Genomic DNA, 20,038 nt, shown 5'->3' on the forward strand with positions numbered 1-20,038 from the left:
TTATACAGAATTTTTGAATATAGAATATACAGAATAATAATAATAATTTTTAATAGTAATAGTAATTTATTGATTGTTAAAATATTTACATATACAATAGACATCTTGAGTGACATTGCAACTTATAATTTTACAGAATTCAGCTTTAAGTCTTTTTTTTTTTCTACATTGATTTCAACTAAAATTTTTAATAGTATTTTTTGCCTCTATATTATGTATTTAACACATGTACTTCTAAAGTTAACAATGAAGATTATTCAGAATTTTTTGTATAATTTTTTTTTGTTTATATCATTTTTTAATTATAAGAATAATTTATTACATTATTTCTTCATGTTACATGAGAGTATTATATTAATGATATTGTCACATAATAATCAGTATCTTCTTTATTGTTGTATACTTTACTGTTTTATTACATAATCTGCTTCTTTGGTTACGTGTGGTTGAGTGAAGCGAGTTAATCCTACCTACATCGCAGCTTGGGTTAGCTATTGGAAAGAGAGTGGGATATAGGCTTCACAATTTATGTTGTTGCTACTGTTTATGTATGGCAGTTTCTCAAAGTGTGGTATTCGAAAGGTCGTTAGGTGGTAATTTTGGGCTATGCATAATTAAAGGCGTCATTATATTTTTCAACATACAGTGCAATTAAAGACAACCAGGATAAAACGGCAATAACTAATGAATCGTATCCCCTCTCCAACAGAAACAGCTGTATAGACCAAGCAAACCATATGTTGCCAGTAGAACATATGGTTTTGCTTGACACCCCCCCCGTAGTTAACGTGTTAAAACTAAGAAATATATAGTGAATGTGTTTCAGATATTATGGAATTCGGTTGAAGGGAATTAGCATTTCAACTCAACTGTTGAGCTAATTTGTCTTTGGTTCGCGCGATCTTTTGTTAATACCGTACCAATCATATGCAGTTCTTCACTGCTCTATTTATCTCAAGTCTTGTAAATTACTGGTAATTTTTGCTTGAAATAATTGGAAAGAAGATGACGCTATTTGGGTAGATGACTTTGACGATGAACACAAAGAAACTGTTCACGATGCCAAAAGTAGTGATAGCGAGTAGGAGCAAGCTTCTTGGTAAGTCGCACAATTTTCAGTTTTTTTCTGAAAACTTTAGTTTCCGAAAATTCCTGCACATATCTCGCAACACGATTTTTTAGCTTTAATTTTGGGAAAAAAGTTAGAGTTATATTCGAGTAAATACAGTATTTTTTTTTAGCTTTCAAATTCTTACGTATGGATCATTGGTTAAAGATTGGATTTATAAAACCCCCAAAAGAGAGCAATATAGCAAATACAAGTAGCTGTAAGCAACAAGAAAACGTTGATATTGCATCTGGATCAAATTAAATTGATAAGGGTGTGTCGTCTGACATCTCTAGAGAACTAAAATTTAAAAATAAATCATATTTTTTGTTTACATGATGATATAAATTCAAATAAAATAGATATTTAATTTTAATAAATATTTTAAATTAATTTATTAATTTTAATTATTTAATTTTTAATTAATTAATTAATTAGGGGTACTTGGTAATAATGAAAATTTAAGAAGGGGTACGCGGATATCTGAAGTTTGAGAAACACTGATGTATGGGATGTTGGCATTGGATGCTGGTGATTTGTGACGTGTATATTAGTGTTAATGGTTTCTTAACTTTGTTGGATACATTTTCCAGAGTTCGATTTTTAATTTCTGTAGTTATCTATGTGTTTTAAATTTCTTGGTAGGTTGTTGAGTTGCGTGGGTATCTGATGTGATCTCACAAAAGAACCGTATGAATTGTTGAAGGGTGTAGGAATGTAGAGAGTTGTTGTGGGTCGTGTTATACGATGTGTCTCTGTTGTTTCGATTGGTGAGGTTGAAGTAATTCCTTGTTAATGTCGTGTAGTGTTTCAGGTTTTTAATGCTCAGAATTCTGTGTATCGCCATGTGCTTGTCGGATATTGGTTGTTGCGTGTAAGGTGTCCAGATTACTGTTGACACGATTTTCCTCTGTAATGTTTCTAATTTTGTTAGGTGGTTGTTTGATGTGTTTGCATAGACTGTTAATTTGTATCTGAGTAGGGATTCGCAGATGCCGTGATATAGGAGTTTATGTTGGATGGAATAATGTCTTTAACTTGGAAGAGTTTTGCTGCGATGATCCGGAGTTTGGTGTGTAGGTATTCTATATGTTTTGCCCATTTAAGGTGGCAATCTACGTAAAGACCAAGGTATTTTGCATGTGTTACAGGTTTGATTTCGGAACATTGGCAGGTATTTTTGTTGTTAATGCCGCGGTATGTGTGACAGCGTATGGATAGTGATGCAGGGCGTATGATTCTTGGGTTGTGTATTATCAACATCTGTGTTTTGCTGCCGTTGATTAGAATTGCGTTTTGGTATAAGTATGTTGTGATTTCATTTTTGGTCTTGTTATGCTTTGCAGGGAGCCGTGTTGATGTCTGTGTGGATTGCTGGTAGTGCAGTGTCATCTACGTATTGAAATATTTGATTTCTTATGGATATGTTAATAATAATAATTATAAAATTATTATTATAACAGAAAATGAGGATAATGCAATGAGAAAGTTGAGACTGTAGAACATCTAATCAGTGCCTGCAGCAAAATAGCTCAAACTGATTATAAATGCCGACATGATCAAGTGGCCAAAATAATTCATTGGCACGTAAGTAAAAAATATGGCTTTCCTACATCTGATATCTGGTGGCAGCATAAAATAGAGACAGTAATGGAAAACGAAACAGAAAAAATTCTCTGGGACTTCAGAATACATACTGATCGCATTTGGAACACAACTGACTTGATATCACAATCACTGGACATCGACAGGTTTGGATTATGATATCGCAGTACCCAGTGATAACAGCATTAACAACAAAGACCTGGGGTAAAAAATGACTAATAAATACTAGTCAATCTGGCAATTGAAGTTGGTCGGCTGTGGCTTCAACACACCAAAGTCATTCCAACAGTTATCGGTGCACTTGTTGCAATTTCAAAAAAATATGGTGTGCTGCTGACTGTTTTGGGTTGGTTTTGTGTTGAGTAGTGAAATGTTGTTTATAAAGTGTTGGTTGAAGGATTCTGTTAGGTGTTGTGGTTCTGTGTCTTAACCAAAATTGCTGGCGATGAAGTCTTCCAAGAACGTTCTACTTTTCTTGTTAAGCAATTGGTTGAATGTCGACCATGTTTGTTTCATGCTGCCAATGGCCGCAGAAAATTTCTATAGGTAGTAATTTTTTTGGCGGCGAGTATTTTGACTGTTTTATGAAGAGTATTTTAAAGTTCTTATAACGATAGTGTAGAAGAGGTACTAGGAACAGTTCGCTAGGAAGTACTGGTGACATAAAATACAAACTGACGGAAGTAATAGAAATAACACGAAACTAAGAAAGAAAGTAAACATCCTAAAATTACGCATAGAACATTATCTGTAGAGGGAATCCCAATTCATGTGACAGTAGCAGATATTACTTCATTTATTCAGCACCAGTCAACACACCTCTAAGCAGCAAAAATCTCAGAGATCATATTCTTATTGCATGGAAAAAACTTAAACTAACAACAGCCATGCTTATACACCAACTGCCATCGCCAATCTAGGGAAGAGATATTACCAAGTTATACAGGCAGGCGGGTTGGATCGGAAGCGGAGGCAATTACATACACTCGACTCCGATCCTCTTTTCGCATATCTGAGTCTTTAGTTCTCATAAACTCGTAGTTTATTTCTATTTTCGTCTTTCTGGCTTGAAATTCTCTTACATTTTACATTATTATTACGTAACACCTTCAAGGAGTCTGAACTCATCGAGGGGAGGACACCTACTCTACAACTCACTGCCTCCACCAAGTACAGCGAACCGTCACTACCATCATAACCTACACAAACGCCATCTACTGTCCCAACCAACAGTAGCATTTTTGTGCGTATGTTCTCAAGGCAAATTCTTCTGTATGCGGGATGAAAAACCGAGCCTCAGTAGCTCACTCGGTATAAACGAAGCCCTTTGGTCGGAAATACCTGGATTCGATTCCCGTCAGTGATGTGAGGAACCTTTATCTGGTCTCTTTCGAAGACTTAGTTGGTCTCATATGGAGGTAGGGATTTTTTTCCCCCAGAAAATCGAGTTTTTCGTCCCACAGAACTGGCAAACCGGCCCGTTCTGGGGGAAGCATAGGGTTAACCACCGTATCCTCGCGTTATGGTTGAGAAGCTTCCGGGAGAAACAACACTGAGTAACTCACCTTCAATTAAAGAGAGGAGAAAAGAAAAGAAAAAAAAAAACATATAAAGATCTTATTCTCACAGAAATTTCTATAAACGATACAGAGTCACATGCATGCAATATTAACAATTTTCAATGCCACACCTTGTGTAGAAAACATAGAACGGGAGGGGCATTATGGCCTTCGTTAAGGAACGTAAGAGTTATTCGAAATTCCATCCAACTTTCAATACGCGGAAACATTACTATTAGAAGTCAGTGCTAACAAAAAAGCAAAATACAAATACATTATTAACGCAAAACCTTCGAATACAAACTCGCAAAATTTCCTCCGTGAACTACCGGGATAAACGGAATCACCATTCACACAGCAGACTGCATTATTGCAATAGATGTCAACATCAATACTCTACTGCAGTGTTTCTCAAAGTGTGGTACGCGTACCCCCGGGGGTACGCGAAAGGTCGTTAGGGGGTACGTGGTAATTTTCGGCTATGCACAATTAAAGGAGTCATATTTTTCAACAAAAAGTGCAATTAGAGACAACCGAGATAAAACGGCACTAACTAATGAATCACATCCCCTCTCCAACAGAAACAGCTGTATAGACCAAACAAAACTATATGTTGCCGGTGAACATATGGTTTTGCTTGACACCACCACCGTCGTTAACATGTTAAAACTAAGAAATATATAGTGAATGTGTTTCAGATATTATAGAATTCGGTTGAAGGGAATTAGCATTTCAACTCAACTGTTGAAATGTTAATTTGTCTTTGGTTCGCGCGATCTTTTGTTAATACCACACCAATCATATGCAATTCTTCTCTGCTCTAAGTATCTCAAGCATTGGCGCACCCAGGGAGGGGAGACCAACCGGCCCTGGCTCCCCCCAAAAGAAAATGGGGAAAAAAAAAGACTAGAAAAATTTCCAAAATCTTTGCCTAATTAAATTTTTTATTTATTTATGTTGTGTCGTATCTTCTATTTCTATACTACTTATGGATTAGCAGTCACATAAGGTGGGAATATCTTCTGGCTCTCGGGAATCACAATCGTTGTGAACGCAAGGCGAACGAAGTAGTGCTCGGCGATACTTTGTTTGCCGAAGCTGGGCCAGAGATCACAGGTATCATGTATTGGCGATCACTGAAGATGATCAGTGATTTGTAAGCAATGCATTGTGTGTATTCTCAAATCGTCTACTCTACTCGCCCTCCCCAAGCTTAAATCTTGAGTACTCGGCCCCCTCCAAGATTAAATCCTGGGTGCACCACTGATCTCAAGTCTTGTAAATTACTGGTAATTTTTCCTTGAAATAATGGGAAAGAAGATGATGCTATTTGGGTAGATGACTTTGACGTTGCATACCAAGAAACTGTTCTCGATGCCAAAAGTAGTGATAGCGAGTAGGAGTTTCTTGGTAAGTCGCACCATTTTCAGTTTTTTTCTGAAAACTTTAGTTTCCGAAAATTTCCGTACGTATCTCGCAATACGATTTTTTAGCTTTAATTTTGGGAAACACAGAGTTATATTCGAGTAAATACAGTTTTTTTTTTTTTTTTAGCTTTCAAATTCTTACATATGGATCATTGTTTAAAGATTGGATTTATAAAATCCCCAAAAGAGAGCAATATAGCAAATACAAGTAGCTGTAAGCAACAAGAAAACGTTGATATTGCATCTGGATCAAATGAAATTGATGAGTGTGTCGTCTGACATCTCTAGAGAACCAAAATTCAAAAATAAATCATTTTTTTCATTTACATGAACATATAAATTCAAATAAAATAGATATTTAATTTTAATTAATATTCTTAATTAATTTATTAAGTTTAATTATTTAATTTTTAATTAATTAATTAATTAGGGGTACTTGGTAATAATGAAAATTTAAGAAGGGGTACGCGGATATCTGAAGTTTGAGAAACACTGCTTTACTGCCTATAAATGCCTACCTAGATATACTGTACTCTGTCAGTATAACATTAACTCGACAACAACCTACCCAACAAGAGAAGAAATATTAAGAAATACAGTTAATAAATCATGCATCGACCATATGAACATAAGAGTGCTTACAAACTCATACACATCATCAGTACTAACAACAAAAATAGCGAATCTAATAGCCATCGCTTTCCACAGCATTGGTACCAGTTTCTCCACAAACACGAGCAACAGAACTCCACAAAGCAAACCAGTCTCAACCATCATAGTAAAAAATATTATAAATGCGCTCATAAAAAACGCAGACTGGAAGTGTTTAGTTTAGAGCAGAGGTTCCCAACTTGTGTTTCGCGGAATCCTAGGGTTCTGCGGATAAAATTTGGGGTTCCGAACAAAATTAGATTTTGAGCTGTAATTAATAGTTTAAAGTATGTATGAAAATTTTTTGTATAAAGTTTTAAAAATGTCAATAAAATCTGCTGAGTCAAGTGATGGATGGATGAATGGAATACTTGCATTCGATTCTCCCACCACTGTCATATCTCCTGAGGAAATCATAAATCGGTGGTGGATTGCACTGCAATCATTTGGTGATGTCTTATGTGATTTTCACATAAAAATAAAGTGGGCATCATATAAATGTATAATATTACGATTGTGTATACCCGAAATTAAAATATTATGGATCGTGGGTTAAGAGAAGGAGTTTTAAAAAAAGTGTAGCAAGCAGTTCACGTAGCTAGTGACAAGGAGATTGGAAAAAGCGAATACTGATGAAAATATAAATCAAGACACTAACATTGCTTGCATAGCAGATGAATCGCGGAAAAGGGAAGTGTTGTCAATACTAGAACATCGCTAAGTTATAAGAAACATAAATGACTCGAGTTATTTATTACTCGGATTAACGATCACGGGAAATCCCAAAGCCCCCTGATGCAGTATGTGTATTATTATTATTGCTATTATGCTACGACCCGCACCAGTCATAGTTCGTCTGACAAGCAAGGTTACAAGAAACAATCTCATAAAAGCCAGCAGACTGAAAAAAACAGTAGTCAAGGATTTAAATGCATCGCAAGACAATACGCCAATCTTTCTATCTGAGTATTTAACACCCTTCAATCAGAATCTTTTGTACCAAGCAAGAAAAGAAAAAACAGAAAAAAAGTATCAATTTTTATGGATCAAAGACGGCAAAATATTCTTGAGAAAGTCAGACTTCAAAGTCTATACAAATAAAAAGCTCGGAAGATATAGACAGGTTGCCAGAGCGAAACAAAAGACTCCAACTTAGTTCAATAAGAAGATCTCAACACAACAAAAATGAATGTAAACCATCAGATAGATGTAATCACACCAGAATACATCAGTAATTGTACTTCTGAATCGCTTGATGCATGGAAACAACACACAGTACAAGCCAGCCAGAGGTCTCTCAATTTTGCATATTAACATCAGAAGCATCCGAAAACATTGGTTATTGTTACAGGCTTATGTGAGGAATTACACTGATATTATCGACATATTGATTCTTACAGAAGTATCCATAACTAATGACGAAGCGACTGCTTTCCAAATTCCAGGCTTCCAACAACATAGATCGTGCCGCCAAACAAAAAGACAGGGTGAAATAATAATATTTATCAAACAAAAATTAACAGCAAAAGAAACGGCCTATCAGTTTGAGCATGCTGAAACCCTTTGCCTCGAAATCACAAAAACCACCAATACACAGCATCGCATAATACTAAATGCTATTTACAGGCCACCAAACCTAAACATGATAAAATTCTTGCACGAACTCAATTGCTGGCTTTCAAGCCAAGAAATATGCTCAACCGAACACCTAATGATAATTGGCGACATAAACATAAATATTGCAAACGAAAACCAGAACAACACTGTACAATACCTAGACACACTATCCGTGTATAATCTAATACCAACAATAACATCATGTACTAGAGAAGAAATATTCGGAAATACTATCACTGCCCCTGTCTAGATCATATAAACGTCCGAGCACCACCAAATAGTTACACTGTATCAGTCATAAAGTGCAAAGTAGCAGACCATTACTTCACCGCTCTAAACCTGCACAACAAGACAATATCCATGCAATGTCCCACAGAAGAAAAGCGACAGAAAACAAAAATAGAAGAAGAAATAGTCAACTACGAAATAAGAAAAACAGCCTGGGAACACCTGGCATCAGATTCAGCAGATATCTTATACAACAACATTAAACTCACACTGGAGGAAATATATAAGAAAGCTACAAAGAAAGTCAGAATTCGTTCAAAAACAACACAAAATCCTTAGATAACAGAAAACTTAATCCTAGAAATACACAGAAAGGATGCTTTATGGAAAGAATTAAAGCGATATCCAAATAACACAGCTTTAAAAACTGAATATAAGATAACAAGGAATCGCCTTACAACACAAATCAGAAATGCAAAAAGAAGCTACTACAGAGACAAACTAACCTCCGCACAAAACAACATGAAACAAACTTGGCATCAGATCAATGAGATGCTAGATTTTGTTCCCAACACCACCGCTTCCGAAACCATAAAACACAGCTTCATGAAAGACGCAAAACCTATCCAACAACTAGCAAATGACTTTAACCAATATTTTGCAGACTCCATCCAAGAACTGCACAGAAATATTCCCCCAATCACAAAACGAGACCCTCCACTTGCACCACAATCAAAACAGACACTATGGTTCCCAACCATAAAAGAAGCAGAACTTCTCTCTTCAATACATCAAATCAAACCAAACAAAGGCCCAGGAACAGATAGTATCAGACCTAAAGATATAAAGCAACATGCAACTAGTTTAAGTCCTATCCTACTAAAACTAATAAATAAAATATTTAAAACAGGACAGATACCAAGTATGCTAAAGACCGCCATAATCACACCCATATACAAACATGGAAAAAGAAATTTAATCAGCAATTACAGACCCATAGCAACATTACCAATTATCAATCAAATTATGGAGCGGATCATACTGAAGAAACTCACAGCATACACTGAGACCTTTCATATTATCCCCAAAACACAATATGGTTTTCGGAAAAATAAGGGAACAACATCTCTCTTGGAAGACTTTACAGACGTAATTAATACCGCCTTAGACAAAAACAAAATTGCCATGGTAGTCTTTATTGATCTAACTAAAGCATTCGATACGCTTACACATCAAATCTTGTTAGAAAAGCTGAGGCATGTTGGAATAGACAGGCCTCTTCACAGGTGGTTTACAAACTACCTTGAAAATAGAAAGCATATCACACGTATCGGGTCAAACCGAAGCAGAGATCTACCAGTCACCTGTGGAGTACCACAGGAGGCTGTACCCTCCCCAACTCTATTCAACATTTACACGCACGATATTAATCAGCTACCACTCAAAGGTAAGATATTCCAGTACGCAAACGATACAGCAATAATATCCATCCATAATAACGCAAGCATAGTCCAAACAAATATGCAACATGACATAAATCTGATCATAGACTGGCTCACGAAAAACTCAATACGCCTAAACTCTGAAAAGACAAAATTAATGATATTCAGAAATCCACTGACTCGACCAGTTGATAACAAGTATATAACCATCCAACATCCACTTTCCAACATAAAAAAACACACAGAACAGCAAAGCCACTACAATCACTCAGGTTGAAACAATACGATACCTTGGAATTTACTTCGATGCAGATATGAACTGGAATAGCCACATAAACCATCTACACAACAAACTCCACAGGTTAAAAGACATAGTTCCCATACATCTAAAAACACTAATATACAAAGCACTATGCCAAAATATACTAAGATACGCTATAACAACGTATGCTTTCTATGCACCCTACAAATTAAATAGATTAATATCGCTACAGTACAAAATGACAAAACTGATCTTTTGGGAACAAAGAGAAAATCACGACCTTATATACATTGCAATGTCAGAACACAAAATACTGACAGCAAAACATTTATGTCACTAATGCAGCTTTGCTAAAACATTATTTCGATGTCAACTACAGGACAGTTAGAAATACATACCGTATAAAAAGATCTCAGACTACTAATTATATCATATATAAATACAATAATCACTACGGAAAGGCACCGAAACTTCTACATCCCAGACATGATAAACAAATTACCTTTTGAATACAGAAACCTTACAAACTACAATAGCCTGAAAAGAGCTCTAAGGATATAATATGAACAAGAAACACGCACCCAAAATACCATACAAACTTAATGAAACACAATATATTCGTTCAGGCTTCCAGTTCAGCGACGCATCAATACATTCCAAGTTATTGTGTGTGTGTGTGTGTGTGTGTGTGTGTGTGAGTGAGAGAGAGAGAGAGAGAGAGAGAGTTCGCGCGCGCAAATTTCTCAACCATAGAGTTCATAGCTTCCCAACACAGCAAAAAAAAAAAAAAAACCAATACATAATAACCAACTGGTGTCATCCTGAGATACATATAAGCTTCGAGGATGAAATCAAAGAAATTAGTTCTCATACAAGATGTATCATATGTAACCAAATACATGTAATGTACGTATCAAATGAAAACTAATGTATATAATGCATGTATTATATGTAAACTAATGTACGTTATTTAAATATCACATGTAAAAAAATGTAAGTAATGTATCATATGTAATCAAATGTATGTAATGTATATAATAACCGTAACAAATGTATGCAATGTAATAAAAAAAAAAAATTTTTTAATTATTGTTCAGGCCTCCGTGGAGTCAAAAGACTCATAGTGGGAGGTCCTTCCTAAGAAACTCCTTATACTCATTGACTGTTCTCGCTCTCGCCACTCTATCAGGTAATGCATTCCTTGGTTCACCACCCTCCATGCAAAGAAACCACTCCTCACCCTGTTGCTCAAAGTTTCCTTTCGTAACTTCCAGGGATGGCCTCTTGTCATCACTCCTTTCCGCTGTTCAACCAAGCGAAAGAACTCCCCAGTGTCAACTCTGTAACCACCTCTCAACAGTTTAAAAGTCTCAATCATATCACCCCTCCTTCTATCCACCAAACTCTGCAGTCCCCATTCCTTCAGCCGATCCTCATAACTAACATTGTAGATCCTGAAAACCATCTTTGTTATCCGCCTTTGTACCCTTTCCACAGTTAATTTAACCCCTTCAAATTCTGGGGACCAAATCTGAGAACAATGGTCCAAGTGTGGTCTGATTAGAGTCTTATACTACGGAATAATAATTCTTTTATCTCTGCAGGTCAGTGTCCTTCTCATTATTGCAGCAATCCTCTGTGTTACCTTCACCACCTTTGCAATATGTCCCCTAAATTTCAGGTTTCTATCAATCATCAACCCCAGATCTCTTGTCTCCCCTACTTCCTCCAGTATAGCTCCTCCCATCGATGTGTCCCAAACCTCAAGACCTTACATTTCTGCATTAAACCGACACCCCCATTCATTTACCGATCTGTCTAGCTTATCCAAATCCAATTGCAGGGCTACTACATCTGCACTATTACTAATAACCCTTCCTAGCTTCGCATCATCCGCAAACAATTGAATATCCCCTGCATTCGTTAGCACCAGCTAAATTGCGCAGACATATTTAAACGAACCATTCAGAATATAAAAATAAAGATGTCAATTTTTTTGAACGAAACTTGAGTCTCTTGAAAAAACTCGACATTTTATGTCGAAAATGTTGTCAGATAACGAAAGGGCAACAATTACTTCCTATAAAAAAAGCTACCATGTATGGCATACAATTTCTGAAAATCCCATAAAACAATGCATCGAAAATGTTATTTGGTGTATGTTCCATGAGAAATCCTCTCAACACTCTCCAATATATCAGAATCACAACGGTAACCAGGAGACCAGACCTGCGCATAATAGTCTAAGTGAGGTCTTATCAAGGCCTTGTAAAGAGGCATGCTTATCTTTACATGTGAACGTTCGTTTCAGGATTGCATTTATCTTTTGAGCTGAATTTACAATCTTTGCTAGATGGCACCTCTGAACTTCAACTTCCTATCTACTAACACTCCAAGATTCCCAGTTTCATCAGTTTCTTCTAAGCATGATCCCACCGTTATAATGACATTGAATATCTAATCATGTTAAAGTGAATGACTTTACATTTACTGACATCCATTCTCCCATGCCCACAATTCCGGTCTATTCAAATCATTCTGCAATTACTGCATATTAGCAGCATTCCTGATTACCCTACCTATCTTTGCATCATCAGCAAATAGCTGTAAGTCGCTTGTCAAATCCTCCCCAATACCATTAATGTACAGATTGAATAATAGTGGGCCAAGCACTGATCGTTGTGGTACATCATTTGTTACCTTATTCTTGCACTCATATCCCATGTATACCACTTTTTGATATCTGTCACTCAGCCACCCTCTTATCCACGCTAATATTCTATAATCCAAACCCATTTTCTCAAAATTTATGTAACAGTCTACCATGCTGTATTCTGTCAAAAGCCTTATCAAAATCCAGAAGTAGCATGCTGTATCCATTCCCTTGTCTAGTTGAATGGTAATATTCCTATAGAATGCAAACAATTTGCTAAAGCATGACTTTCACTTAGCAAACCCATGTTGCTCATTGCAGAGTAGAGATTCACTATCAACCCATTTCTGAATGCGAGACCTAACCAGTTTTTCCAAAATCTTCACCACAATTCCTGAGATACTGATTGGTTTAGAGTTGGATACATCAGTCTTTGCATCACCCTTGTACAATGGAATTACCATACATTCTTTCCATGCCTGCAAAATCTTCCCTGTTCTGAGACTCATTAAACAGCCTGGTAAAAAGAATAACCAGTTAAGCTGACACTTTTAGCACCCATTCTGAAATTCCATCGGTCCCTATTACTGAATTCTTATTGTTTGTGCAAATGCTCTGATACTTCGTCCTCATACACCAGTTTTTTCATCCAGCGAAGAGGTAGTAGTGAACTAAATGTTGTATACAACAGGTTGATAGTTTTTAACAAATTGGGCACTCATTAGTTGAACAACCTCTTCTGCCTCTGTTACCCTCATGCCATCTGCATTTTTCATGAGTTTTCTTTAGCACGCAGAGCCAGTTTCTTTTCATACATACACTTTGCGTTCCATACAACAGTCGTGAGTATTCTAGCCTGCTGCTTATAATTTTCATAACGAACATCATCGTTATAAACACGGTATTCCTTCCATATCATCATTTTCTTACGAATCTCTTGCTTCATAACGTTACACATTCGTTTGCCTCCTACCTATTTATTCTTCGAACTCTCGGGACACATTCTAATATTCCATCATTTAAATATTCTTTAAATACTTTCCATGCAATGTCGATATTTTTCCCATAAAGCAACCGATCCCGTTCCACTGAACTCAGTATACTCATCGCTAGTCATAATTTCCTGCTGTTTTGTTCAGCATATAACTTTTTCTGAATGGAACATTCATCACTTCCCAAATGAGTACCACACGATCACTGTCATCAACTGGAAGCAGAATAGTTACACATTTAACTGACACGTCTTCTGACACTATAATGAAATCTAACACTCTTTGACCTAGAGTTCCTTCTGTCACATGCTGCTTGAGGAAGTTGTCTCGCAACAGCTCAATAAATCCATTTTCATTCTTCTCGTAAGATTCTACTGCTACCCAATCAATATTTGGATAATTAAAGTCCCACATTATGATTACTCTTTTCTATTCATCTTTACTTTTTGGTGATGCATTTCTTCATCACCAGCAACCAATTTACCAGGTCTGTAACAACACCCCACTATGTAATTGATCTTGTTAGATTCCACCTCACACCAGATGGCTTCAAACTCACCGCCACATGAAATACTCTTAGTAATATTGCTCCTAGTACTTATAGTACTCCTAGCATTCGTGTACAGACATAATAATCTACCTGCATGTTCTTTTGTATACTCGTCAGCAGTCTACATGACACAGTTGAAATACACATTATTATCATCATTACGCGACAAGGGGTCCAAAGACTCATCGAGGGAGGGCACCTACTCTACAACTCTGTCTCCACCACTCAATCCACCAACGAATCGTAACTACACCAACGCCATCTATCCCCCACACCACTAGTATTTTCAAACAATCACAAACATCCATGCCCATGGCGGGATTCGAAACCCCAGCCTTTTGGCTGAAGAGCAGATACTTTAACCACTCGGCCACCGAGGCCTGCATGTCAAATGGAAAATTCACAATTTATAATTACATCGGCAAAGTGGATATTAGATCCAACATCATTTCAAAGCCGATTGTTTGTAGAGACTATGAAAGTTTCGTAAAATTCACTGAGAGCTTAGGAGAATACAAACCTCGGAGATGCCGAGGACTATTCTCGTAAGCTCTTAGGTCAACTTTATGAAACTTTCATAGTTTCGACAAACATTTGGCTTTGAAATAATGATGGATCTAATATCCACTTTGCCGATGTAATTTTATATCATCGAAATGAAGTCGTATGGCTCTTTCTTTTAGGAATAGCCAATTCGTAAGTTTTAAATTGCGTGCCGTTCTGATTAGTTTTCGATTATCAGATCGAATGTCGCGGCATCGCAGTGCTGAGTTCAAATAAACCCTAATTTACTTAAGAATGGCTCCAAAGTGCAAGAGAAGTGATATTTTGGCATATCCAAAATGCTGGCAATTTGGATATGCCAAAAAGAAGCCATAAAGTGCTTCCTGTTAGATTAGGAACTTTCTTCCTAACTTTCGACTTCATAAAATAAATATATAAAAAAAATCGTATGCGGAAGTTGCTAAGATTCCATTCACATTCAAATAACTTTATTACAGTATTGTTATAATTGTTCTATTTTATTATTAGTTATTGTTGTTAATCTATTACTGTGACTAATTTATAAATTAAACTTGATCACTGGTAGGTATGTATAGAAAAAAAACAGTGTTGTGTCTCTACCTACGATTATTAAACTTTCTTTTATCCTTTCAAGTGAATCTCTACTTATCTTAATTCAAAACTTAACTATGTACTAGATATTACAAAATTCAAATATTTAAGCTTTTTCTCCCCTTAGCGTCCCTAATATTTATATTATACTGTGCCTTTCAGGACATTTAGTTTAAGATATATAATTCAAAAACAAGGAGCAATCACAAAAATATAGCTCAAGAAAACCGCGTGTTACCCATACGAAAATTCGAGAAAAAACTCCGAGGAAAAAGGCTTGTGTGTGGGGGGGGGGCTTCCTAATCCTTTTATCTCTATGGCTCCTCCTTCAATTTTTCCCCCCTACTTGAGTCGATCCTACTCACCAATTAAAGTGGCGTTTTTCTGCTAAAAACATGCTACGGTTCCTTTGCACGTGACACTCACGTGACGACGTCTCACTTCGGGAATTGACCTTGAGCGATCGTCATTTGTTTTAAGCTAGCCTCTATACTAAATTAACCCCCCTTTTAGAATTTACTTGAATATTTTAATCTCCTTTTTTCAAGTGTTAAACTAGCCTCTCACATACAAATTCTTATCACTAATATTCTTTGTCTTACTTAACCTATTTTTTCATATCCCCCTTTTTTTTTGTAATAAGATTCCATCCTTTATTATTTAGTTAAATAAACAATTTCTGCTATAATTATTTTACTTAGATGCAAGCATATTTTCTGTCTTTAAATATTTATTAGCAACTTACAGAGGACTTTATATTTTTATTTTCTTGTTACACCATGTTAACTGTAATTTTGAATAATGAGCAGGAACTTATTTTAAGACTTCGGTCATGTGAAAAATGAGTACTCTTTACAATCTGATGAGGCAACGGACGTTACACACCTATCAATTTTATAGTTTTAGTTCGTTATTACTACAATACTTCTATTGAAGACATGCTACTCCGTAAAAATTTAGACACCAATACAACAGGGAAAATGATATTTAAATGTATCGACGATTTTATTAAGACTCGTGGAATAAGTTGAGAGAAATGATAAGACCTGTGAAAGAGCAGTAACACGAATTAAAAATATTGCTAAAACGTGTACGATTATCACTGTGTTCTTCATAGACATGCACTGGTTGCTCGAAATGTCCCTTCATCTTTAAAATGTATTTTAGATGAAGCAGTGAAAATTATTAACTTTGTGAAAACAAGATTATTCAAAATTATAGTTAGTCGATTGGTAGAGCCTCTGCTACTAATGACTCAGTTAAGTAAGTTTCAGCGCGGTTAGTAGTTGGAAGGGGCCCAATCGTTCGATGCTATTGGCACACTCTCCCTCTATGAGTCTTTAGACTCCCTGGAGGTGTCAAATAATAATATGTGAAGATATAAGCAGCCAACAGACATCTTTCCTGCTACATACTGAAATTAGATGCCTGTAACGTGGCAAAGTTCTTGTCAGATTGAATTAGGAGAAGAGCTCGCCGTAGTCTTACACTTACAAAAATACAATATAATCAAAGCAATATGGATAATAATGTTATTAGATGTTACGGACGCCGTATTAGCGAAAATCATACCAATATTTACAGGCAACTTTTTCTTATTCTGGTCATCGATTCAAATGAACACTGCATTTCGCCACGTTTATCATATATATAACCCGCGTATTTTGATGTGTGCACTGCCTGATCTCGGTTCCTTATGTATTGCACGGTACTTTCGTTGATATCGAACATGCGATTAAGGTAGCGAGACTTTCGCCATTTATCTAGAATCTGCACTTTCTCGTTCATAGCCATCAATTTCTTGGCATTACGTTTCTTCGTCATTACATGCACTTAGTTTAGAATCCTTGGATATTCACATAAGCACAAGTAGCCTAACACTCACAGCGCAAAAAAGTTACAAGCTACCCTACTCGGATAGCCTTAACTGAAGACACACATTTCGCGACCGCCAAAACAGGAATATGGATACCCGAGTCCCGACTGTATATCTATGTTCTTTATTATTATTATTACGTGACTACTAATAGTAATCCTAGGACTCTTCGAAGGATATGTTATATATGGCAATATATATATAAGGCAATAATAATAATAATAATAATAAAGACAGAAAGAAATTTGAAATTGATAATTACTACTCATTGCTTCCGGTTATCGATTCTCCCCTTCATGTTCACATCCTGGCGGGAACTGTGAACCTTGTACCACGTGCAGTCTCAAACTGTTAAGTTTTGAGGTGAGCCGCACGTCTGTTTTGTGAAATCAGACGAAGTTGAACATCGTTAAGTGTGCTGTTTAAGAAGTAGTGTTGTATGTACTAGTTAACGAATTCTCTGTTGGACACATAAGTAAGTAACGTATTTCATAGGGACCCTAAATGTCTATTATAAGCTTTGGTGAACGTCACAGTAATTATTGCTAGTGTAGTAATTTTCCGTGTTTTTAAAAGATACATTATCAGGTTTCACGCTTTGTTGGAATCCTTTGCTGCCAAAATTAAGATGTCATAGCCTCTTATCTTGGTTAATTACCTATTGCTGAGGAAATTTTCGTATGTGATGTTCAGACAGTGCGGTGATATGTTTCTTTGTTGCCTGTTCAGTTTTTTATTTATTTATTTTATTTTATTTTATTTTTTCACATAAGGCCTCAACAGAAACTAATCAGTTTTTTTGGCTATTTTTGTTTAGGAATGCAATTTTGAAATATCTGCTTTAAAAAATGAAATGAAAACTGAATTCAGACAATTCCTCATCATCAACATATAGTAGTAAAGATAAAATTGCAAAAGCAGTAAAGATTAATATTATACTAAATTATTGCTTTGTATACAAATCAATCCTAATGTTCCAATCCTAATTATGAATTGGAACTTCGTGGAGCCCCAAAATTTACAGAATCCTTGTCCACTTCAGCTTTCATGGTGCTTTTCACATTTTCTTACTGCAAAATATTGCAATAGTCTTCCCCTGTGATTAATTTTCTCCTCTTTCCTTTTTGCTGACCATACTTGTACCCAATTACTAATAATTGAAATTGATAATTATCACTCATTTCTTCTGGTTATCGATACTTCACTTAGATGCACAGCTTGACAATTGTTTTCTGCCATCTTTTGCAAGTTCACATTAGACTCTGAAAAGAGATCAAGTGTTAAAAAAAAAATAAAAAAACATTCCCTTCTACTCAAACAGCAGTCATACCCACTGATCTCTTGCAAGGGCCACAGACACTTCTGCCTATCTGTTTCATCCTTTCTCCCATCCAGATGGTATGATTATAGCATCACACAAGCCAACCCCATCAATCTTATCTTCCCAGTCTGCATTGATGATCAGGATAAATCATTTCTCAGAGTACCATGAAGCACAATAGGTCTTCCTGTCCTAATTCCTTTCTAATTGTTTTTCCTTGCTGTCAGTGCTCTAAACTTCTCCAAAATTAAAACATATCGTACTTTGAAATCTGTTCTTCGGTAAGGTGGGAAACCTCTATTTAATCCAATCCAAAAAAAAAAAAAAAAAAAGCTAGCCATCAAGCTATTGTCCCATTGTTCTCACCCCTTTCAAAGATAATGGCATAGGTCATCTATGTACTTGTTACCATGAGAAGGCCAAGAAATTAATCAGTAACCATCAATATCGATTCTACTGCTCTTGATCATTGGATCTACAAACCAACATTGCCACCTTTACACACAAACCAGAGAAAGATTCAAATAAACTTATGTTGCTCTTGACACTTCCAGTGCATTTGTATCTGGCACAGAGACCTGTTTACAGAACCAGATATCCATAAAGTTTTCCCTTTGTTCACTGTCATGTTGGATGATTTCATCTTTTCAGATTTTTCTACCAATGCAGGAGTAAACACAGGGCTCACATGCTACTTACATAAGGAGCAGTCTCTCTCTCAGTCAGTCAATTTGTCAATAGGATTTATGACCAAGTGTATTAGGCTTCTCCAGTATCGTCCAATAAAAGCAAGAACTTGATCTATCCATTGCCCATGCATGGAGCCTACTTCTTCTTCTAGTTCCTGGTATTTTGCCCTGCACAAAGTTTTTCACTGATATCTCCACTATGTTGCAAAAAATCATGTCAAGATTTGATTGATATCTGATGCTCAGGTTGATTCTTTTCTCTTTCTAAGAAACTCAAAGCATCATTCTCTGACCCCACATTTCAAAAGCATTGATCTTTTTAATTGCATTGTTCAAGTCTCTGAGCCATAAGCACAGAGAAGACAAAGGATCTGACCAAGGGTCTTATCTCACAAGCCACAAATCCTATCCATAGCTTTGCCTAATGGCAGCATGCTCCATTCCTTTTTTCTCATTTGATAAGCCCTGTAGTGCTGAAACATGATTCAAGATTTTCCATAACAGTGTTATAATTGCCGATCTTAATATTTTCCAATTAGGTGAGAAAAATCTTATCAACTATAATGCTACCAAAACACATTTCCAAAAAGAAAGCTATCACTTTCCTTCCTCTTATTTTAGTGTTAGTGAATTGTGATTCATGACATTAACACAATATGAATAGAAATCAAAGGGTGTAACATATTCATAGAAAATAGGCAGGATAAATAAGGAAGGAGATATTGCTAATGAGAGAAAAAATAATTGATCCTCATGTCAAACCAGGTGTTTCACTGTAGTGCTACAGACATTTTTAGAAAGGCAAGGAGAGAATTGCAGTGAAAGAACTTAGTGCAGAATGTTGAGCATGCCAGATGTCAGTAAGGATATGGGATTGGAACTTTGCCAGAGGCCTCTAAGATTGCTCTAGGAAACTGATTGTGGTTATTCATATTTCATATG

General features: G+C 36.1%; 2 protein-coding genes across 7 annotated transcripts in view; one reads left to right on the forward strand and one right to left on the reverse strand.

The window, feature by feature from the left end:
- LOC150106037 (BTB/POZ domain-containing protein 2-like) overlaps positions 1-20,038 on the reverse strand; it is a 120,479-nt gene that overhangs the window by 56,505 nt on the left and 43,936 nt on the right. For 2 of the 4 annotated variants that reach the window (XR_016548418.1, XM_090393778.1), the window contains exon 1: positions 16,783-17,098. The exons of 1 other annotated variant lie outside the window; for it this stretch is intronic. The gene's annotated coding sequence lies outside the window, so the exon portion shown is untranslated. Of the gene's footprint in view, positions 1-16,782; positions 17,099-17,348; positions 17,364-20,038 lie in introns of those variants that run through there. One more of the 4 variants, XM_090393781.1, reaches the window with a different exon arrangement.
- Positions 17,432-20,038, forward strand: part of LOC150106038 (BTB/POZ domain-containing protein 6-like) — a 70,466-nt gene continuing 67,859 nt past the window's right edge. The window contains exon 1 of one of the 3 annotated variants that reach the window (XM_090393773.1): positions 17,432-17,561. The gene's annotated coding sequence lies outside the window, so the exon portion shown is untranslated. The remainder of the gene's footprint in view (positions 17,562-20,038) is intronic. The other 2 variants (XM_090393776.1, XM_090393774.1) reach the window with 2 other exon arrangements.

The sequence above is a fragment of the Typopeltis vanoorti genome, chromosome 6 (genome assembly GCF_054136105.1).
Source record: "Typopeltis vanoorti isolate ZY-2024b chromosome 6, IOZ_Tvanoo_1.0, whole genome shotgun sequence".
NCBI classification, from domain to species: Eukaryota; Metazoa; Arthropoda; class Arachnida; order Uropygi; family Thelyphonidae; genus Typopeltis; species Typopeltis vanoorti.